This window comes from Canis aureus, chromosome 9 (assembly GCF_053574225.1).
Source record: "Canis aureus isolate CA01 chromosome 9, VMU_Caureus_v.1.0, whole genome shotgun sequence".
Taxonomy (NCBI): domain Eukaryota; kingdom Metazoa; phylum Chordata; class Mammalia; order Carnivora; family Canidae; genus Canis; species Canis aureus.
Window position 1 is genome coordinate 67,695,554 of NC_135619.1, and position 23,360 is coordinate 67,718,913.

Consider the following 23,360-nt stretch of genomic DNA (forward strand, 5'->3'; position numbering starts at 1 on the left):
ACAAATGTTGGGACAGCTTGATAATCCCATGCAAAAGATAGAACTTGGACCCCTACCTCACACCATAGACAAAAAGTAACTCAAAATAGGGGAGACTGTGTGGCTCAGTCAGTTAAACATGTGCCTCCGGCTCAGGTCATGATCCTGGGGTCCTGGGATCAAGTCCCAGATTAGACTCCCTGATCAGCAGAGAATCTGTTTCTCCCTCTCCCTCTGCCCCTCCCCTGCTTGTCTCTCTCTTTCTCTGTCAAATAAATAAATACAATCTTTAAAAAAATTTTTCTTTAAGAGTAACTCAAAATAGATCAAAGGTCAAGTTATAAAAAGCCAGACTATAAAACTCTTAGAGGGAAACATGACCATAAATCTTCCTGGCCCAGGACTAGGCACTGATATCTTAGATGTGACACCAAAAGCACAAGCAACAAAGGAAAACTAGAAAAATTGGACTTTATCAAAATTATAAACTTTTGTGCTTCAAAGGGCACCATCAAGAAAGTGAAGAGAAAACCCAGTGAATGAAAGAAATTTTGCTAATTATTTACCTGATAAGGTACTTCTATCTAGAAAGACAAAAACCCAATTATACAATGGGCAAAGGATCTGAACGGCATTTCTTCAAAGAAGATGTGCGTACAAATAGCGGATAAGCACATCAAAGGATGTTCAACATCATTAGCTATCGGGGAAATGGAAATTAAAACCAAAATAAGATACCACTTCATACTCATTAGGATGCTTAGAATGAAAAAGACAAACAATAACAAACTATGTGGAAAGATGTCGAAAAAGTGGAAACCTCATAAACTGCGGGTGAGAATATATGATGGTGCAGCCACTTTGAAAAACATCCTGGCAATTCCTCAAGTGACTGAACATATAGCTGTTACCAGAGGTTCCAGCAATCCGTAGGTATCTACTCGAGAAATTACAATATGTCCCCACACGAAAACTTGTACACAAATGTTCATGATAGCCGAAAAAGTGGAAACAACCAATTTACCCAACTTATGAATGGGTAAATAAAATGTTATATCCTTACCATGGAATATTATTCAGCAAGAAAAAGGAATGAAGCAATCCATGATGCCATGATATAAATGCCCCTGAAATATGATGCTAATGAAAGACGCCAATCCCAAAGGGTCACATACTGAATGATTCCACTATGAAACATGTAGAACAGACAAATCTATAGAAATGGAAAGTAGGTGGGATCCCTGGGTGACTCAGCGGTTGAGTGCCTGCTGTCTCTCATGAATAAATAAATAAATAAATAAATAATAATAATAATAATAATAATAATAAATAATAAATAAATAAAAATAAATAATAATAAATAAATAAATAAATAAATAAATAAATAAATAAAATCTTAAAAAAAAATATGGAAAGTAGGTTAGTGCTGCCTAGGGGGAGGATTGGGGGGAGGATGAGGGTGCTACAGTTTTCTCCTTGGGGTAATAAAAATCTTTTAAAAATGATCGCAGTAATGCTTGTACGACTCTGTGAACATACTAAAAGGCATCAAACTGTATACTTTAAATGGGTGAATTATATGATATGAATTATATCTCAATAAGCTTTTTTTTAAAGAAACAATCAGAATCTGAAAACTAAGAGGGTCATTCAAAAAGACCTAGATTAAGTACTCATCTTTGCTTGAATTTCCTTAAAAATATACCCATATATACACACATATATGTATATATATACACCCACCAAAAGGCCTCCAAGACCCTTGCACACCTCTAGTGATGGGTGGCTCACTACCTCTTCCAGGCAGCCCATCTTCTTTTTACATAGCTCAGGGGATAAGGAAGTTCTTCCCTCTGGGGATCCAAACCCTGCATCTTACCAGTGGTGTGCCCATATATAAGGAGCTAAGGGGCTAGTTGAGATCTTTTTCAAAATGATAAACCTGTACCTTCCATCCACTGGGCATGTATTAGGTGCCAGCCAACATACTCCTCCCTCTGTAGGCATGCATCACCTCACCTGACCCTTAAGATAACTTTGAAGGTTGTTATGATAGTCCCTTCTTTAAAGATAAGGAAACTGAGTCTCTGAGAGTTGAAATAACTTCACTTTAAAATCTTAGGGGCGCCTGGGTGGCTCAGTCAGTTAAGCATCTGACTTGATTTTGGTTTAGGTCATGATCTCAGGGTCGGGAGATAGAGCCCCACATTGGGCTCCCTGCTAAGCATGGAGCCTGGTTAAGATTTTCTCTCCCTCTGCCCCTCCCCCAACTAGCTCTCCTGCAATCTCTGTCAATAAAATAAAATAAAATAAAATAAAATAAAATAAAATAAAATAAAATAAAATAAAATAAATAAAATAAAATAACTCTCAGAACTGGTCACTATTGTCGCCTGAGAGGCACATCTGGGGTTTGAACTTGGGTCTGTTGGACTCGAGAGCTGCAGCCCAGCCAGCCACTTGGGCCAGACTGCTTCTGAGAGCCTGACACCATGTCAGCATCCACACCAGGCTTACAGACATTATATGAGTAGCCTAAAACTTTCAAATCACACACTGGAACAAACAGAAAGCAAACTCTGACACTCCAAAGAGGGGCTGGAGGCAGACCACTGGGCTGAGCAAAGTGCTAGCCTGAGAGCAGGAGGTGGGGCCAGTGGCCAGGACCATATCACCATGACAAGCCCGCTGACACTGCGCAGTCTCAGAGGAGCAAAATGAAGCCCTGGGAAACGTTCCAATGAGTTTGCCAGGGTTTTCAACTCAAGGACGCATCATCTGGTGCTGGGAATTCCCATGAGGAGCAAACCCTCCCTGGGAGAAGCTACTCGATTCAACAGCTTTTGCTGAGTTAATCATAAAAATATTTTGTTGTACTCAACAGTCAGGTCTCAATATTCAGTTCCACCTTATAGGTGAAGACATTGAGATGGGAAAGTTGCATGGGCTGCCCAGGGTCCCAGAGCTAGTAGCTGGAAGATGAGGAGTCAAATCCAAGATCATGTGACTTTAGTATCCAGATGTGCCCAGTGCGGAGGGAGCCTGGTGCGGCCTGTAGATTACAAGGCTCATGGTCTGCATGACCACGAATTCTCAATGAAGGTGTTCCAGGTGCCCAAGTGGAGAAGCACACCAGAAGTCATGAGGCTGACCAGGAGACCCAGGGAGGGGTCTGCAGAGAAAGGAACACCCTGGCTGAGACGTGGAGGATAAGCAGGATCTGGATAAGATGCAAAGTGGCCAAGAGCATGACAAGTGGATGGACCAGTGTGAGCAAAAGCCGGGAGGTGAAAAAATGCAAGGCCAAGTTCTGGCTGCAGAGCGGGCTTGGGTCACTGGAAGGGTGACAGAAGGAAGTGGGGTCTGAACGGCAGGGGATTCAAAGGGGTGCACGGACTTCCGTCTGCAGGCAAGAGGGAGCCAGTGAGGGTCCATGAGCAAGGGAGTAGCATCGTCTGATCAGTGACAGACCTACAAGCGGCCAGACAGCATCCGCCCAGTCATCTGAAAACAAAGCGAGAGCGAACAGGCTCCTTGCAACCTGGCACCTCGGGCCACATGCTGGGAAATGCCTAGTAAAGTGTCATTTCCCTAAGGCAGCCTTCTCATCACAAACCTGCTCTTCCAACACAAGGGCAAGGGTTCAAGTCTACAGATCTCTTCTGGACAACTGGCTGAAGGTGTGAACATCTGACGAGCTGTGGAGAGCAGCCTCCAGCCCCCCACCAGTGTCTGTCCCTGAAGCCTGTCCTCGTAGCTGGGCCCTCAGCCAGCGACGCACCCAGCCACGCACTGTGGCCAAGGCTGTTTGGCGGGTAACAGGTGTCCCGCCTCCTCTACTGTCCCCACCCCGGGCTCATCTGTGACCTACAAATGCCCTGGGTGGGTGTCAAGTTCACCACGGATCTCGACCTTTGGATGCCAGAGGGGGCTCCTGTGGGTTGGGGAGAATGTGAGCAAAAGTTTCTACATGGGAGGCCACCTGCTGTGTGCCAGGCGCCAGACAGACACCGTGCATCCATGACCCATAGACATCAAGGCAGGAATGACTACGCCACTTTACAGATGGGGAAACTGAGGCTCAGTAGGGCCAACCATCCTGCTCAGGTCAGAGAGCTGCTGAGGCACACGCCTGTCTGGCTCCAGCCCCCATGCCAGGCTGCAAAAATGGTCAGCAAACTGAGGAAGTGAGTCAGAAAGGCAGAAAAAGGGGAGTTCCTTTTTTTGAGTCAGAACAGGATTTCCCATCACACACCGGGCTGCCTGCAGAGGCAGATGAGCTGGGGAGACGAACCCCAGTGGCTCAGACCGACCAGGCGCCCAGCACAGCGAGCGTGGCTGAGATGGGGACAAGCCCGAGACGGGCTTGAGGTCACCACTGATGAGGCCTGGTGACGCCTTCCCAGGGGGCCTCCTGGGTGTGTGGCTCAAAATGAACCAGGCCGGAGGGGGACACCAATCCCAGCTGCAGGGGCCTCGGGCCTAGGGTTGGTTCCAGAAGCTGGAGGCTGAGAAAAACCCAGCTCTTCCTTTTTGCTCTTTGCAACTTCTCATTCCACCCAGACAGGCCAGGGAAAGATGAAGGGGATGCTCTCAAAGGACCCCGAGCAAGAAGGCAGAGGCTTGGGTGGGGCTCACTTCATCCTCTAAGCGGGAACCACATGGGGCCTGGTTTCCCTCGTTCCAAAGGTGGGGAGAGGCCCGGTGCCTTTAATGGCAAATCTTGCTTCAACGCCTACTCTGCGTGGTGGTCGGTGGGTGTGAAGATCACAGAGGGGAAGAGAACTGACCGCGTCCTGCCCCTCGGGGTGGCCTGACAGCCCAGTCTCCCTTTTCTGGAAGATGGGCACGGCGATCAGCGTTCCCACGGCCTCCCTCCCAGCCCGATCTCCAAAGCACGGCCTTTCTCAACCGGAGACCTTCTATAATCCACCAGTTCACGTGTCCTGTGGGAAGCACTCACTGAATCCACCTTTCAGAACATCTCTATGGATCAGGGATTTTCATCTGTCCCCCGTGGCCCTGTGGGAGGGCCCCTGGATGGGCCACAAGGGCTCCTCGAGCCTGGAATCTTCTGCTGCATTTTGGGTCCCTTGGTCCTCCTGGTGAGGTCTGCAGGTGTCACGAGGCCCCCTGACTCGGGGAAGACTAACACCGAGCCTGTAACACGCCACCCATGGTGTTAACCATCAACAGTTATAAGTGACCCAGAATAAGTGACCCACGGGTGGAACCATCCTCGACCGTTTCTGTGTTGCTGGACACTTCACGTGGCGTTTTTGTCGTCGTTGTTCTCAGTGTGACTAGAGAATTTGCAAATTTATCGCTTAATTGAACAAGTGAGCAAGCCCAGACCCCTCTGGCCACAAAGCAGAGCCCCCGATCAACTCTTGCTGGTTCCACCCACATGGTATTTTTCTGACCAGGACACATCATTTTCTTGGCCCTGCACATTCTTTCTTCAGCATCGGCGGCCAACCCTCTTTTCTACAAAGAAACAGAGTTTGTGGTCACAGGGCCCTAGCTGCCTGGCTGGGGACAAGGAAGACCATAGAATAGCCAAATCTGGGTGATGTGGGGAGGCTGGGCTGAGCAGGGCAGGGGAGTAGAGGGCAGGGTTCATCCTGGTGAGTCAGTGCCCTGGAGCCCCTCACAGCTGGTCACAAAGGCCCGCCTCTTCTGGAAACTTCCTAAAAGCTGCTAAGCCTCCAGAGCTAGCCTGCTTAGCAGATTGAGACCTAAATCAAGTTAACTCCTCTGACTTTACTTTCTATCTGTAAAATGGGAGTAATAGGGGCAACCTGGGTGGCTCAGTCGGTTAAGCTCCTGACTCTTGATTTCAGCTCAGGTCATGGTCTCAGGGTCATGAGATTGAGCTCGGCGATGCACCCTGCACTCAGCACGGACTCTGCTAACCCTGTACCCCTCTCTTCCTCCCCCTGCTTGTCTCTCTCTCTCAAATAAATCAATAAAAAATTTTTAAAAATTTTATTTATTTCTTCATGAGAGGCAGAGAGAGAGAGAGAGAGAGAGAGAGGCAGAGACACAGGCAGAGGGAGAAGCAGGCTCCACGCAGGGAGCCCAACATGGGACTGGATCCCAAGTCTCCAGGATCATACCCTGGGCTGAAGATGGCACTAAACCGCTGAGCCCCTCAGGCTGCCCCCAATAAAATCTTTAAAATGGGGGTCATAATAATACGATCTTCCTATCACTGACCTGAGAAGAAAGGCAGTTCTATTGGTAAAGTGCTTAGAACAGCGCAGGGAAGCAGCAGGTGTTACGTAAGTGCTCTAAATAAATAATAAATTTACAAAGGAGGGAAAAACACAAAACAAAAGCAAAGATGTGAAATAACCGTCCAGGAAAAAGGTAACGATCAGGAAAAGTTTGTGAGATCATTTCATGGAATATTCTGGGCCATTTACGATGAAAAAAATGTGACAGCTGACACGTTGGCATGAGGTTGCAGCTAACAAAAAAAAAAAAGACTCCATGCATTCTAGACCAGGGGTCGGCAAACTTTTTTCTGGAAAGGATCGGGAGTATCCCAGGTTTTGCAGGCCAGATGGTGCCTGTCACAACTACTCAGATCTGTTGTGGTGTGAAAAACAGTCAGGGGCAATATGCAAACCACGAGCATGGCTCAGTTCCAGCAGCTTTGTTTATAAAAACAAGTGGCATTTGGCCAGTGGGCTGTGTCGCTTGCCAACTCCTGCTGGTAAATTTTGCAAAAGCTGTGTCAAAAAAAAAAAGAGAAAGATAAAAAGGGATACGGAAAAAGACAAGAGGTTCTCTTAGAGCAGTGGAATCATAGGTACATTGTTGAAATTCCAATTTCTTTACTGCTTAAAAAAAATATATTATTTATTTAAAGTAACATATTGTAACAACATAATAAGAAATTTTGCTGTTCTGTTAGATTTTCCAAATAAGTTCAGATAAATATTAAGCCCAGCAGTCACATTAGGCTGCACAGAAAAGATACAGACTTTGAAGTAAAGCCAGTATCGGACTGAATCAGGCTGTTTCCAGCTGTTAGCGTGTGACCTTGGGCAAGTTTATTGACCTCTCTGTTCCTCAGTTTCCTTGTTTGAAAAGTGAGGATGACAAGGGTACCAACAAGCACACAACAGCCTGACACTGAGCGTGGGGCACAGCAGGGCTTGCCTCTCAGACCCACAGGGACCCCCACATGGGCCAGATCCTGCTGACCCCGGGCCTGTGGCATCACCAAGAACAAGGCAGATGAGAAAGCCCGGCATTCTTTCAAGGAAAGACAAAATGCTCTCCCATGGTCTTCAGGTTTCATTTAGAAAACAGAATAATGGGGATCCCTGGGTGGCCCAGCCATTTAGCGCCTGGCTTCAGTCCAGGGTGTGATCCTGGGGTCCCAGGATCGAGTCCCACATCAGGCTCCCTGCAGGGAGCCTGCTTCTCCCTCTGCCTGTGTCTCTGCCTCTCTCTCTTTCTCTCTCTCTCATTAACAAATAAATACAATCTTAAAAAAAAAAAAAGAAAGAAAAAGAAAACAGAATAACTTGAATTGTTCATTCCAGATGGGAGTTCTCGGAGGGAGGGAGCCCTGGAGGCTGTCCTCAGTGAACCCTGGGGAGACCCACAGCCCTGCAGAGCCAAAGCCATGTCCGGTCCCTGAGTGTCAGGCATCAGGGTGCTTCCACTCCTGTGCCAGAAGCCTGCCAGGCTTGCAGGAGGCAGAGGGACCAGACTCCTCTCTCCTTGGCAGAAAGGGGCATTTAAGGGCTCACAGTCAAGGCCTTTTTGACTAAACCCTCCAGAGCTCCATAACCCCCAGCTGAGAAAATCCTCAAGGCTTAACAGCACAGCTGAGGTCCTTCTCCACATACCTCTGCAGCCTTACCTCCCACTACTTCCCACTTCCTTTCCCTGCAGCAGGAGCTCCCTGGGGCTTCTCCCTCGATGCTCTTCTTTCCCTGGCTACGCATACCGAACCCATCGCTGCCTCCAGGAAGCCTTCCAGTTTTCAGGGGCAGAGGGCTGGGAACTTCCATTGGTAAACACCTACCGGTGTCAGGCACTGTATTTGGTGCTTATGCACACCAGCTCGGTGGGGTCTCCCCGCCACCGTTGAATAGGAATGACTGCTTTTTTATAAAGAAATCAAGATTCAGAGGGGTTACATAACCTGCCCAAGGTCACAGAGCAAGCAATCCCGCTGTCTTCCTCTCTCCTCTTGGCAGAGCCCAAGAGGTTTTACGTTGTCCCCATTCTGCTGAGGCTGCAAGGTGAAACCCACTGGGCTATCCAGAAGAGCCCACCCCTGTTTCCCTAACCCCTGCCTGATATCTGCAAGCCTCATAGCACCCTGGAGACATTCCCCCGGGGGAACCTTCACCTCCCTGGAGTCCAAGGTCAACTGTTAACAGGCTGTGCAGATTATAATTAGCACATGCCTGTTCCTGCCAGGACTTCAAGACGCCAGGTTGAAGATGTGTCTTTGGGAGGCCAAGGGCCCCTGCTTGTGAACTGGCTTCTGTTCCTCTCTTACCTCTCAGCATGAGGGTGCCACCCACAGAGGTGAGTGACATCCTCGTGGACTCTGAGGTGCCACCCGAATTACCCGGACCTCAGCACCAGGGGCTTCCCACACCAGGCAGCAGGTGGAAGCCATCCCCTGGGGTGCAGGCGAGCGGTGTGTTTCCCAATCTCAGGGTGCTGTGGCCCTGCACCCCTCCTGGAGGGGGACCTGTGTCTGGGCTTGAGCTCCCCATCAGTCCCAGGGGATACTCCACTGTCACATGCAACCCACGGAAGGTGATGAAGCTGTCAGCCACCCTCGTGATCCCCCTTGGCCCTCTCCCCGGCAGTGCCCTGCCTGGGGCTGGAGCGAGTCCAACCCCTTTCCTAGTGGACAAGCCTGGGCTCCTGGGCTCTTGCCACCAGAGCCTTCACAAGCCCGGGTCCCTTCTCGCCGTTGCCCTGGCAAGGCCACCACCCAGCGCGGGCGGAGAAGGGCGGCCAGCACATGAGCCTGGTACTTTGTTCTCTCTCGGGAAGGCCAGACACACCCTCAGCTCCCACGCGAGGCACAGGACACCATCTGACTTTCCAAACTGTGTTTCCCGCCACCCCCCTCACACAATGCTGGCTTTCACAGATTCCCTTGAAGGGGCCGATGGCCTGCATGCCACCAACCCCGAGCTGACCACACTGAACAGCAGGGCTGTCTCCACCCCCAGGGGAAGGTGCCTTCTTGCTGCCTCCGTGGGAAGGCGCCGCGTAGGCCAGGCCTGAGCCAACACCCACCCCCCACCTCCCCACACCGAGCAGTGGCCTCTGTCCCCAGCCTGTTGGCAATCGACAGGGGCTCTGTGACTTCCCTCCTCCTTTGCATTTTCTTCTGAACCTACGTGACCTTCTAATATGGTCTGTGCAGTTACTACCTGCTTGTTGAATCTAGAGGATCCTAGAGCCTTCTAGAAAGGAAGTTCCATCAGAGCAGAAGACCTGCCACTGCTCCCATCCCACTTCCTGGTACAGTGCCTGGCACACAGTAGGTCCTCAGCAAGGAGTGAATGACTCTCTGCTCTGCGTGTTCAGTGCCATTCATTCCTTCAAGAAACCTTTACAGGACTTACAGGTGCCAAGTGCAGCAGAGGACACACTACGGCAGGGGGGACCTCCCCTTGAGGGACTCACAGTGTATGGGGAGAAAGATGCAGAAATACAGGAGCCCAGGTAGGGAGCTGGGTAGGGTTTAGCTCAGAGGGACATGGTGTGGGTGGCAGACAGGGCTTGTGGTGAGAAGGCAAGGGATGTGTCACAGAGGAAGTGGCCAAGGGACGGGGAACAGCACACGCAGGGTGGCAAAGCATGAATGAGCACTGAGTCCCGTGTCACAGTGTGGTGGAGACCCTCAGCCCTCTGCCATTCACCCTCCAGCATTTACAAAACGCTCCGTGCCCGGGACCCACAGAGGACCCACACAGCTGGTTTCTCCCATCCTGCACCCACAGCCCAGGGGACAGCAGAGCCAGGGATTCCCCGCATGCATGGGCTCTGAGCAGATATAGGGCTCAGGGGAGGGCAGACGCCTCTTTCACTGCCCCGCTGTGACCCAGACTGCCCCAGGCCACAGTCAGGGTTGCCTGACTGGCTGACCCAGGGGGAACAAGCATCCTGGTTTGCCCAGGACTTTCCCTGTCTTTGCCCTGAAAGTCGTGTATCCCAGAAAATCCCTCAATCTAGGGCAAAGTGCATCCACCTTTCTTTCTCTCCCAAGGCCACCCCCTCCGACTCCTGACACCGCTGTCCCCACCCCAACCTCTCAGCCATTCACAGATGGGGGGCTGGGTTCCCAGCAGCCCACGTCCAGGTCCAGGCCCTTCGTCCTCAGGTAACCACAAGGGAGAGGGAGATGCTCCAGGTTACAGACGGGCCAGCTGATTGGCGAGTCTAACGTCAGTGCGCCCTCACTTCTCTGATGAAACCTTCAGACAAGTGCAAGGGGTGCAGGAGACCCCAGCTCGGCCCGCCTTCGCCAGCTCGGAGCCTGACCCACTGCACCCATCTCTTCTCTGCTTCCCTTGTCTGGGCTTTATCTCCAGAGGCCTCCACAGTCCAAGGCCAGGCTTCCTCCCCAGCCCTCTTTTGTGCATTCAGAGCAAGGCCCACTGCAGGTGCCTGACAAACACGTGCTCAGGCTACAGGCCACTAATTATGACATTTCCATCCCCACTTTACAGAAGGGAAAGCCAAGGCCTAACACCAATTAGGAACTCACTGCCGGTATTTGTTTCCTAAGACCCTGATGATTCCATTCTTCACATGCAGCTACCCTGAATCCAGTCTTCTAGAATCTTCTAGAGCCTTCCCCACAAACCCCGCAGAGACTCAGGCACCACAGATGTTCTCACTCATGGGGATCCAGGTAAACTTAAAAGACTTCCCCAGATGCCTGCTTCCAGGCTGGGACTTCTATACCAGGGCTCCCTGTAGAGTGACAAAGTTCTCCTTAAGATATTTACAAAAACCCTCAGCCTAGAGCCCCCATAAGCTGCTGGAAGTCTGGGAGGTTCCCCCAAATGATGCTCCTCCCCCAAAGAATTTAAGGCAGAATATAGGGATCCCTGGGTGGCGCAGCGGTTTGGCGCCTGCCTTTGGCCCAGGGCGTGATCCTGGAGTCCCGGGATCGAATCCCACGTCGGGCTCCCAGTGCATGGAGCCTGCTTCTCCCTCTGCCTATGTCTCTGCCTCTCTCTCTCTGTGTGTGTGACTATCATAAATAAATAAAAATTTAAAAAAAAAAGGCAGAGTATAGAGGAGTTACAAGAGCCTGGCTGTAAAGGGAAAGATGCTGACTACATTAACCCCTTAGCAAGTATATAGCTGAATCAGATTTTTTTTTTTCTTAAAGATTTTATTTACTTATTTGAGACAGAGAGAGAAGCAGGCTCTCTGCTGAGTGGGCAGCCCGATATAGGGCTGAATCCCAGAACCCTGGGATCATGACCTGAGCTGAAGGCAGATGCTTAACCGACAGAGCCACCCAGGCACCCCAGCTAAATTAGATTTAATCCCCACTCTGGTGCCCTGCAAGGGCATTGTATGGAAAGAGCTGGGTCCTTCAAGTTACACAGCCCTCTAGATCTACTATGTATTATCAGCTGTGACCTTGGACAAATTCTGTAACTTCTCTGGGCCTCCTTCTCTGTAAAGTGCTGCTGTGCCGAGCTGCTGGCTGCAGGGAGAAGGTACTCCCATCCACCTGCGCTCCTGAAGGAGGAGGGAGGCCATAGCTGGCCTTCCTGGAGAGGGTGCCTGGTACGTGATCAAATGCATTGATCATTTCACTGATGTGGCGGGCCCCACTATTCTTGCCTCTCCAGATGGATGAAGGGAGGCTCAGAGAGGCTGAGCCACCTGCCTAAGGTTGCACAGCCAGCAGAGGACAAATGTTCTCCCTCCAGTTGCCTCTCCTCCTCGCCACTAGACTTAAGGTTTAGCTGAGTGCCGGACCTAAGTCATGGCTTAGCTCCTACTAACCAGTAGGCTTAAAAGATCGAGACCTGTTTCCGAACTAGTTTTCAGAACTGAAATGATTAGAACAGTGACTTAGCTCAAATCTGCAAGACCCGCTCAGCCTTGCAGAGGGGGCTTCTAGAACAGGTGCCTGCAAACCGTGACCTATTGTCGGTTTCAGTATACAGCTTTCCGGCTAAGAACGATGTTTCTGTTTTTAAATGGTTGGGAAAAAAAAGAAAATTGAAAGAGCAATATTTTATGATAGGTAAAAATGACCTGAAATTCTAATTCCAGTGTGCCTAAGCGAAGTTTTATAGGCACACAGCCACGGCAGCGTTAGCTACAACAGAAGAACTGAATAATGACAAGAGTCTGCGTGGCCCACAAGGCAAAGAGAGTTAGGATCTGTGCCTTCACAGAAAAGGTTTGCCGATGCTACTTATCCGCTCAAGAGAAATACTTCACCCACCCCCACCTATCAGCAGAGCATTCCTGAGACGTCTGGAAATCTAGAAGACTCCATACCATTCCTTTCAGCAACAAGTATGCAATCCACGATATCCGGAATGGGCTGACCAGTTAAAAGACAACAAGAACTTCATGCAATCCTAAAAGAAAGGCACTCAGGCCAGTTTGCCAGTGGTAACAGGTGGCTGCCACCAGACACAAGCAGAAAACACCAGCTGGGGCCGGGCTAGGTTGGTTCACCTGAAGTTGGGTTGCTACATCCCTCCTGGATAGTTTAAGCAGTGGGGTGCAGGGGTGAGAGCCCTTCTCCATCTGCGAAGTCAGGGCCTGGGGCCAGCATTGCTGGGGCAGTGGATTGCTCACTTTGCTCCATGACCTGGTTCACCTGTGTGCCAATGGGGGTGCCAGGGCCCTGTGCAGTCACATCTTGGTAACTCTGCCTTCACCAGGTTTATGCAGCAATGTCTCCGGAGGGGTGGGGGTGGGGGGGAAGCCCCAAGTGCTGCACAAGAGGATTCCCGAGATGCCACTATGATGCAGGAGAGGTAGAGACCCACTGCAATGGAGAGAACCAGCCGGCCTCTTTGGTGGGGGGGTCACTGCGTAAAGCGAGATGGAGAGACCTTATGCGCAATCAACCCTGAATCTGCTAACCAGGGCTCCCCTGGGTCCAGGTGGCTGGTGTGAACAGTCTGGGCTACCTGTCCATTTTGTCAGGCCGTCCACAGTGAGCAACCCTCAGATCCATCAGGATGTGGGGTCCAGAGGGGCCCTTTGAGGTCACCCAGTTACAGCTTTTACATTCTTCGGCCACCTGTGCATCACACCTATGATTTTGGCCACAGCTAGGGATGCCCGCTCTCATTATTTTTTTTCTCATTGGTTTTTTTTTTTTTTTTTTATTCTACCCATTTAAATTTCTTTCAAAAGGAGAATTTTTTATCTTGACATCAAATAGAAAACCAGAATGAGGATCGGTTACCATGTACAGAACATCATAAGGGATAAATACAGTGCACATCAACACCATTTCTTTAACTCCATCTGAAGCTGTTGCTGGCTTGTGCCTGAGGCCTGTTCGTAGTTAGGGATGGGCAAGCATTAGTGCCAGACTGGCACCACCCAAAATCCAGTGGTTCTCAACCAGCCCCTCGCAGCAAGATCACCCAGGGAGCCTTTAAAAAACAGAGATAAGTAGCCCTGGGTCCAGAGATTTGTACCTTGGCCTACTGTGAAGCCCAGGTGATTAGAAAAACATTGCACAATCAGAAGGATAAAAGGAAAAAATCAAAGAGAATTGAGAGAGGAAGATGAGAAGGGAATTATTGTCACTCTGCTCTGAGCACATGCCACCACATTCATCCTCTCTGTGACCCGTCCAAACTCAGTCCAAGCTCAGACCTGGTTTACACTCCCTGTACTGTACTGAGGACCTCGAGGCTCGGCGCTGGGATGAGACTAGAGGGCCTAGTGGGGTGACTTTTTCCTATAGTCAGTTCTAGAAAAGAAAGATATCACACTGGCCATTAGGGATGGTGGGGACCCTAGGAGGGAAATGAGTGACCAAGGTACATATGTGGCCTGCACCTGGTATGCCCCAAGAAGAGTCTTCCAACGTGGGGCAGGCTCTGCCCAGCACACCCTTGGGACCAGCCAGAGCAAGGGCCTCCGCCAAGGACACCTGAGCCAAGGGCTGACTCACCAGCAGCTGTGCGGATCCAACCACCGTGAGTGCCGGGCCAGAGGCAGGCGGAAGTGGCCAGCTCCCTCGCACGTGACCCACACTGCCACCAAAGTCACTTCCCCATCTAGTGAGCACCCCAGGAAACAAGGAGTGCTCAGAGAAGCTGGAAATGGAAGAGCCAGAGCCGCTGGGACCAAGCACTCCCTGGGAGCTGGGAACTAATTCCTCCTCTACAAGGTCCAAGCAGGAGGTCTGTCTTTGGGCACAGACGACAGTGACATTTTGGTCTGTGGGCTAAACTGGCAATATTAATGACCCCTTACTCCAAGTGGGGGGTTTCAGTTTGCAACACATGCCCAGACATACTCAGCATGGTGAAGAGTATAGCGTGTGTCCCCAGACCTCACAAAGAAGGGAGCTGAGGTCCCAAATGACCTTGCCCTCCAACAAAATAAAAGGGTCCCTGCTGGTGCACCTGCAGCCCCGGGGCTTCTCTCTCTCTGAGCCGTGCACCCCCCCACCCCGCTCCAGGATTGGACATTCTGTTTTAAGGGCCCACCTTACCCACCACATTGCTTCCAACCACAGGGCACAGATGTGCCTCTGGAGCCCTCCTCCCCCGTCCAGCTCAGTTGACATCAGCATGTTGAAGGAAGGTGGTTCCCAAGGCACATGGCTTCCAGAGCAGAGGGGCTACATCCCAGCCACAAACCTGTGCCTCTCTGGGTCCCAAACCAAAGTGGCTCCAGCGAGGAGCTGCATGACCAACCCCACTGCTACCTATGGGGGCCGGATGTATGTGGGGATGTACGGGCCCACCCTCTCACCTCGCCAAAGGAGCACATCAACAAGCAAAGCCTGCTGGGAGCATCTGCTCCCCGCCCCCCAGCCCCATCAGGTGGTTTTACCCAGAAGGAAGTGGGGACAAGAGATGCCACCAATGAAACTTTTATAAATCTATTTTCTAAAATTATTTCTGAGCCAAGTTGAATTTGAAATCAGCAGGAAAATTACATAAGCCAGACTCCACTGCCACCCAGTCCCTAATAAAGGAATTTAACAAAAAAATAAAATAAATAAAAATAAAGGAATTTAACCTGGCACCTCCACATGGCTCATGTCCAACCTACAACCGCCGGCTTGTGATCACCAAGTTCTCAACAGCGAGTGAGCAAGCCACAGGCGGAGTTCCCTGGGACCAAGGGAGAAAGGGTGTGGTCGTGGTGGTCAGGGTGGGGTGCTCCAGGGTGGGCCCCCACTCTGGAAAACCTGTGGCATTCCTGAACCCACATGATACTGGCCACACAGAAAGGATTTCCTCTGAGGAATGGCCTGTCGGCGTGCGAGCCACTGCGGGTTGCAGAGAAAGAACTAGATGCTCCGGGAGGAGGCCCCAAGTTCTAGATGTGACTCACCACGTCCTGCCCAAGGCACTCCCAGCAGGGAACATGGAAAGGCCAGTGAAGGCTGGGGGTTACCTGCATGAGCCGTGGGGTCTGATAATCGGACCTAAATTCTAACTCCGCTGCAAAGTAGCTGAGGGCAAGTCCTTTAACGTCTCTGTAAAATGGGACCCTCAGAGCCTGCCTCTCGGGCTGCTGGGAGGATAGAGAGGGGGAAAAGGCAGAGAGCACTCAGAGCTACGTGGCCACTCTGAAGTGTTGGGCAGATGCCAGCCATCAGGACCAAGCGTGCAAGGGCCCTAAGGCTGGCAGCCAGCGCCCCTTGTCAGTTTGTATTTCCATTCATTCCTTCTTCCATTTCATAAATAGGGATTGAGCAGCTACTCCTATGCCTAGGCCCTGGGGACAGAAAAAAAAATCCTTGCCCTCATGGAGTTGATGTGCTAGCAGAGGAGATGGACGATAAGCCCAAGAGCAAATATGAAAGATGATTTCAGGTAGTGATAAGTGCAAGTGCAAGAGATACTCAGAGAAGGAATGGACGTCAGACGTGAGTTCCAGAGGGGCCAAGAGATGTCAGATCCCAGATAGGCTCCAGGTCCAGCGCTGGCCCCGGAGAGCCCAGGAAAATGGACAGCTCTCCAAGTGGCCAATCTCCAAACAGGGCCACAAAAGGGAGGTGTGGACCCTGGAGCCCACCATTCTCTTAAGTGCTCTGGAAATCACTAGGATCTGCCCCGTCCACTTCATTTGGGGGTGCTCATTAGGGTGGCATCAGCCCGCCTACAGTCTGAAAGATCTGATTAAAGAAAAAAAAGATCTGATTTTAAAGTGTAAAGTCTCTTAATTAAATCATAATAACGAGCCAAGGAAAAACCCCTATATCTCTGCCCTCAAGGAGGTCACAATCCTCGGGGAATGAACATGGGAGCTGAAATTTAAATACCAAATGGAAAGTGCACTGGGAACAGGTGAACAAATCACCAGCTCCACTGGGTGGCCTGAAGGCTTCCAGGAGGAGGAGGAGGTATCTAGCAGGTATTGATGGGGAGGACCCGGAGGGGGCAGGGTGGGGGCAGAGGTCACAGGGGAGTGCAAGTCAGGAGGTGGGAAAGTCTAGGATGGGTTTTCAGCCTTGGGGGACTAGGAGGTAGCCCAGATGGTAGAAAGCCTGAAATGCCAGCCAGGCAGCCTGGAGCCTGGGACTTAGTCCTCAGAGCAAGGGGTGCCACTGGCAGGGATAGGTGGCAGATTGTGATATGACTTCGAGTCCCCCAACACCCAATGGGGGGGAGCGCGATCCTTGGATGAGAGGACAGCCAGACTTCAAGGCCCCTTCGAGCTCTCCTAACTTCAGCCTCCCATTCTGAAGGGCAGGAAGGGCCCTTCGAAGAACTGGCCCAAGTGAAGGTCAACGTGCCTGGGGTCCGGCCGGTGTCACCCATCATCACAGTAGGGCCAGCGCTTTGAAACAAGGGAAAAGGCGACCCCAGTGAGTCAGCCTGCTGTATTATTTCAGCAAATGTCACTTGGGAGGGGCTCGGCCCTTTTCAGACCTCAGATAAAACTCTTGGTTTAATTAGAGTCCAGCCAGTGAGCCCAGGAGCCCACCTATTCTGTGCAGGCCTCGGTGATGAGCCGGAGGGCCTAAGCCCAAAGACAAGCCTCCCCGTTTACGTCGCACGACCAGCCCACGTTGGGTTACAGCAAGAATGCAGACAAAAAGATGTTCAGGGGAGCTGGGAAGGGTGTCCAGGGGCCAGAAGACACCATCTCAGATCGCGGATCGGCCCCAAGGCACCAGAGGGACTTGGCCAGTCACTTCCACTCGCAGAGACTGTTTCCCCATGAGTAATGTTAGAGGCTCGGGGGAGATGAACCCAAGGCTCTGGCTGGCTGTGGCAGTCTCTCATTCTCCACTGCAGCTGTCACTTCTAAACACACACAATCTCCGCAGACACATACAGGGAGGGCTTGTTCCCCAGCCTCTGAAGGCTGCCTGACTTGCGTAGTTCCGTCTCACATCAGCCCTGCCTGTGGGCAGGCACCACCAGCCCTGCCAGGCCCATGATGAATGGGGTCACAGTGCTGCAACTGGCCCCAGGACACAGAGCAGGGGAGGGGGGTACGGTCCCAGGTCTCTACTGCGCAGGTGGGCACATGTGCTGACACAACAGCTGCCTCTACACCCGCTGCACATCAGGAGAACCACCACCTAACATGTCAGTCCTGGGGCCCCTGGCATCCTGAGCCCCACTGGTCATGACAGATCGCTCTGCACCAGGAAGGCCCGAAGAAGACTTTAGATTTGCGCAGAAGGAAGGTAGCCCGGAACTGAAGTGAGCGTTCAAAGCACAGGGCCAAAAATGGGATGGATTCCCCAAATCCCAGCACACTGCTGCCCTGCTCGATCAGAAGGAGGAAGGCGTGGCAGTGAGAGCCATCAGCCTCCAGAGCCTTCTGTGATCTGACGGTTGGCGGACACCACCCAACCAGGCTCGCCGAGGGCATGTCCCCACGACCTGCCAGCTAGGCTGGGCCACCAGGGATTGCAGCTTCTGGGGAGGGAAGGATGCGTTCGTGACACAGCACACGCGAAAAAGTTTCTCGTCTTTTCAGTTCTTCCTCTGGCGGGACTCGCGCTCCATCACTTACCTGCCCCGGGATTTGGGGCAAGGCATTCAACCTCTCTGAACCTGTTTCCCCAACTGAAAAAAATGCAGGGAACCATACCTATGGCAGTAGGTTGTTCTGATAACTGATGAATATATCAAGTGTGCAGGAAGGATGTGAGTGGCTGTCCTAAGAGAGTTTTCTAGCAAAAGGAAAGTGTGGGCACTGCTTAGGGATGTCCTTTGATGATGCTTGTGTTTGTGTTAAGTTCTAGAAGTGTGGGGTCACGGCACATCGTAGCTTTCTTCTGACTCTTCAGAATTAAAATGATCACACTAGTTTAATCTCAGATATGACACCTGTTTCCCTGTCTGTCCCGAGTAAGAGGCCATGGCCCTTGTCACAGTGGTGGCCTGGGTGTGGCAGGTGGTGTCCGATGAGAGTCACACAGGTGTGGCAGCCCAGAGCGAGCTGTCCTTCCTGCCCATGTGCCTAATGTTGACCTTGGCCGGGGCACTTCCATTAGCTGTAAAACCAGCAGGTTGGTCCAGGTGACCCGAGGTTCCTCCCAGCTCAAACATTTCAGGATTTTCTGATTCATCAGCATAAATCATTACCCTGAGACTTTAGAAACTCCTGTTGATAATCTGAGATTGCCGTATTCACACCGTCTTCCAGCTGTGTGACTTCAGAAGAGGGAGTCATTTCTCCAGAATTAGAAGTCAGGTGTCTGTCACACAATAGGATTTGTGTTTTATTTTTTAGATCCAGCCGGATTAATATTTGAATCCATGGGAAGAGTGTGATTTCCTAAGAGGGCTTTGTGAAATGTTTCACACTACTTCTAATTTTATTTGCGTGTAAGATTTGATAGAGACAATTTGATAGACATACAATTTGTATGTATATATGGAAACAAATACACATTTGTAAATGATGAAGCATAAAAAAATATTTTTAAATAGCACCCACGAGCGTGCCACTCGACAGAAGAAACAGCATAATGGATGCCACCAAGGGTTGGAGCTGGCTCCTTCCTGACCCTGTGCCCTCTTCTCCATCAAAGATAACCACCCTGACTTGGGGTCACTATTCCCCTGCCTTTTATAAAACCTACTTAAATCTATGGAACAGGATCTACATAGAGAAGTGTACATAAAACACACATGTCCTGACAAATAGTTACAAGGCGAAGTCCTTTGTCACAGATCCATGCCCCCCGCCCCAGTCTCCTCTTACCACCCCCCTCAGTGGTCATCTTTGACTCATTAAAGGTGATCACTTCTCACATTTTGCCATTGCTTTACTTCTCGTGTACTCATCGCTAAACAACTCGTAGTTAGTGTTTGTGTTTTGAGCTTCGTAATTAGCGCCTCTCTGCCCGGCCTTTCAAAGCCTTTCGGAGATGCTGGGATTCCCTGCCCAGCCAGAGGCTGCAGCCTAGAAATCCAGGCAAGAGGTGCAGGCCGCAGTACATTGTTACAGTTACATTAGGAGGATTACTAATAATAAAACCAGGGTGACTCCTCCTATGATGTGTTCCCACCCTGCAGGGCATTCTGCTGAGCCTTGCCCCCAATTGTCTCATTTATCCCCACAGCAACCCCACACGGAGGCATTGGGGCCTCTTATCTCTATTTTAGAGATGACAAAACTGAGGTTTTAGCTGCTGGGACTGTCATCCCCCACCCCCACCCCTTTTTACCTGCTCATTAGCTGCTCAGCCCCCAGAACGCCCTCCCCACATCCAGAGGCAATGATTCCCTGGGGGTGGAGAGGGTCAGCTGACAATTCCAAAACCTCCATCTCCTCTTCCCAGGGTCCTCTCTTGGTGACCTTGTTGAGCTACTTATTCAACATTACAGAGAGAAAAAGTTCAAAATCCACTCTTTCCCAGCAAATACCAATGTCTTATTGGTGACCAAAATCTTGCCTCGTCAATACTGTTCTCCTAATGATCACGATGCTGCTATTGTCTGAGACACGCTTGCGGGGTGTAAGCAAGAGCACCAAGTCAAGAACCCAGAGTTCAACTCCTGGCCTCTGAATCTGTCTCATCTGTAAATGGGCCAGCAGTGGTGGCCTTGGCTGCTGTCAGGGCCATAGGAGAGACAGGAAATGCTTTCTAAGAGCCCACAGACACATGGGGTCCCATGGCAGGCCCCTCTCAAATCTCTCTGCCTGGGTCAAAGACCAGCTTTCAGGAGTGCACAGCCACGTGCCACTGGACAGACATGGGGATTCAAGGTGGAGAGGAAAGGGCAGAGCTGAGGTGGGCAGGGCGTACTCAGGTGTCCCTGCCAGGCTCCATCATCATAAACTGTGACAGCCGCTTGTATATGCTGTGTCTGGCCCCATACAAAACGCTGTTCATGGAGCACCCCATTGAATGCTCACAGCCCCCCAGATGGGGACACTACCCCTGTCTCCTGGAGAAGAAAATCCAAGCTCAGAAAGGTGAAGTGACTTTTCCATGGCCAAGGCTGGACTGGACCCAGGTGGTCTAACATGCTCACTCCTATTCTTAACAGCTGGGCAACACGGAAGGCCCCGCCGCCTTCTTGGCTCTCGGGGGGCCCCCGGGTGTTTAGGGGGTTGTGTTGGACCTGTCCAGTCTTACCTCCCCAGAGCGGAAGTCACCCTGCAGCCAAGCCAGGATCCCCCAGCTGTCCGGGCCCCAGGTTTTGGCATCACAAGGCGCAGCGGCCACCCAGGCAAGGACAGGTTCACGGCAGCTACAGAACATGCAAAGCAGCTGTCCTAGAGGGTTGTTCCCATGGAGACAGGAGCTCAGCCTCACCCTGAAGGGTGCCTGCAGGGGGCCAGCCTGGACCCTGAAGCAGAAACCAGAGCCTGGATTCTCTCCCCTCCCCTCAGTGCCCTCGGCAAATCCTCAGGCCTCCTCGGGACCCCCAGCAAGACAGGAGTTCCAGAAATAAGCCTTCCCGGCCCACTCCCCCCTCCAGCTGCCCTCAGAGGGGCCTCTCTAGCTGAAAACAGCGCCCCGGGGCCAGCAGGCTTGGCACAGCTGTGGCTGTCGGGCAGCCCAGCCTGGTCCCTGCCTGAGGAATGTGCAGACCCACACGTGTCAGGGAGCCCCGCTGGGGCACGGTTACAGGAAACAGAGCAAAACAACCCATTGGCATCAACTCTGCCCTCGCGCCTCCCAGCTCCTGACCCCTGGGGCGGGCGGGGGGGTGCGGGGGGGGAGGCTGCTGGCTGTGCAGGAGGCAGGGCCCGACCCTTTGAGAGAGCCAGCTTCTGTTCTCGTCCAGCTCCCGGCAAGTCCCTCCCCACCTCTGGGCCTGTTTTCTCTCTCCTTGGTGGATGAAGGAGGCTGTCCCGCCAAGCTGAGGAGGGCAGTGATTTTGTGACAGGCTCCCTTTCCCAGGAGGACGGTCCCTTTGCCCCACTGCCTCCTCCTGCCCTCACTCACCAGGGATGGGGCAGGCTTCCAGGGCATGTCAGGCTCCCCCACTGGCATCCCCGAGCTGTAGCAGGTCCCTCATTGGTGCCAGGGGGAAGTTGACCCTTCAGAGGTGAAAGAGACCAGGAACCTAGGAGAGGGTCCCAGGGCAGCCTTGGGCCAGAGCTCGGGGGCCAAGGTGACCAAATAACAACGCTCATCATCACCGGGCAGCAGCCTTATAGTTCTGAGGCAGAGGTCAGCGGCCCTGCGCGGGGCACACTCACTACTTCTGAGTTGACCATCGGGTTACACCCACGGGGTCTGCTGCCTGGAGTCAAGATCTGAAGGCCCTAAGGGGAGTGGGCAATCATTTGGGGCTCGCTGGTGGGCCCTGCAAGAGATCTTTGGCCCCCTACAGCCGCCTAGAGGGATGAGGCTCAGAGAGGCCGAGGGGTTTGCCCAAAGCTGCACAGCGGGAGGCTCCGGGCTGTCCCAGGCACTGCGGGGCCGGGGCGGGGCGGGGGGGGGGGGGTGCCCGGCCCAGGAGGACCGTCCTGGGCCCCGGCCCACGGTGACAGGTCGCCGGCCCCCAGCGGAGGCTGCAGGCGGAGCCAAGCCCGGAGGGGACACGCTGCCCGGGATTTAGGGGCTTTCTCTTGGGGGCCGGGCCTCCGGGCTCGGGGACCCGAAAGGTTCGAGGACTTCGCGGGCTGCAGGGAGCCGTTGGGTTTAAACTAGAAATACCCGCCCCCCCGCCCGCCCGCAGCTGTCAGCCACGGCCCCCGCCCCGCGCCGGGCGCGCCTCCCCGGGACCCCCGACTTTCGGCGACCCCGAGCCTCCCGGGCCCGGCCCTGCCCCTGCCCCGGCCCCGGCCCCGGCCCCGGCCCCGCGCCACTCACCGGCCCGGAGCGTGCAGGAGCTGGCGCCGCGGGCAGCTCGGCCCCGCTCCCTCCTCCCTGCGTCCCGGGCGGCTCCGGGGCGGGGCCGACACTCGCCCCCAGCCCCGCCCAGTCCCTCGGGGTCAGGGTCCCGCCCCGGAGCCCTGCCCCCGGGGCCGGAGGAGGACGCGCCCTGCTCCGCGCGCCCCCGAGGTCCCCGGCGCGCCCCTCCCGCCCCGCGGGGCGCCCATCGCAGACCCCTCCCGGGGAGGCCGGGGTGCCCTGGGGCTCCCCTCCTCCCCCGCGGCCCCGCGCCCCCCGGGAGCGCCCGGATCCCCGGACCCCTGCCCGCCTCCGCCTGGGGGTCTCATCCTTGGGGATGGCGCGGAGCTGCCTCCCCCCCGCGGGGAAAGCTGGGTCTGGAGCGAGTTTCTCTGGCGTCCGGACTTGGGGAGAAGGCTGGGGGGAGCCCGCCAGGCCTTGCCCCCTGGAGAGCCAAGGTGGGGCCAAATGCAAGGGCGCTCCTCCCGGAGGCGCGAAATCCAAGAAGGAAGTGACACCTATCAGCTGGCCTGACAGTGGGGGCGCCCCATCCGGTCCCTCCCACCCCACAGTGCTGCAGCCGCCAGCCATCTCCGGCCTGGGCTCAGGTGGGAGCCCCCCCCTCCTCCCAGGATGCCAGGGTACGTGAGCCACAAGCAACGTGAATTCTAAGCATCATCTGGACCTCCCACCAACGCAAGGCCCAGGAAAGTCTCCCAGCGCCACACTCCCACCCAAAAGACGCATCCTTCTCACCCTTCTCCTTCTCACCCTTGATCCGAGGCTCCACCAACTCTTAAACCTTGCAGCAGAATGTCTGAATCTTATCTGCGAACGTGCCTTTGGCTCCCAGCGCACTGGGGCCCTTTGAACTGTC

General features: G+C 52.9%; 1 protein-coding gene across 1 annotated transcript in view; it reads right to left on the bottom strand.

Annotated features, from left to right (window-relative positions):
• SYNE3 (spectrin repeat containing nuclear envelope family member 3) overlaps positions 1-22,557 on the bottom strand; it is a 107,017-nt gene extending 84,460 nt beyond the window's left edge. Inside the window, exon 1 of the mRNA XM_077910478.1 lies at positions 22,463-22,557. The gene's annotated coding sequence lies outside the window, so the exon portion shown is untranslated. The remainder of the gene's footprint in view (positions 1-22,462) is intronic.
• Positions 22,558-23,360: the final 803 nt, after the last annotated feature.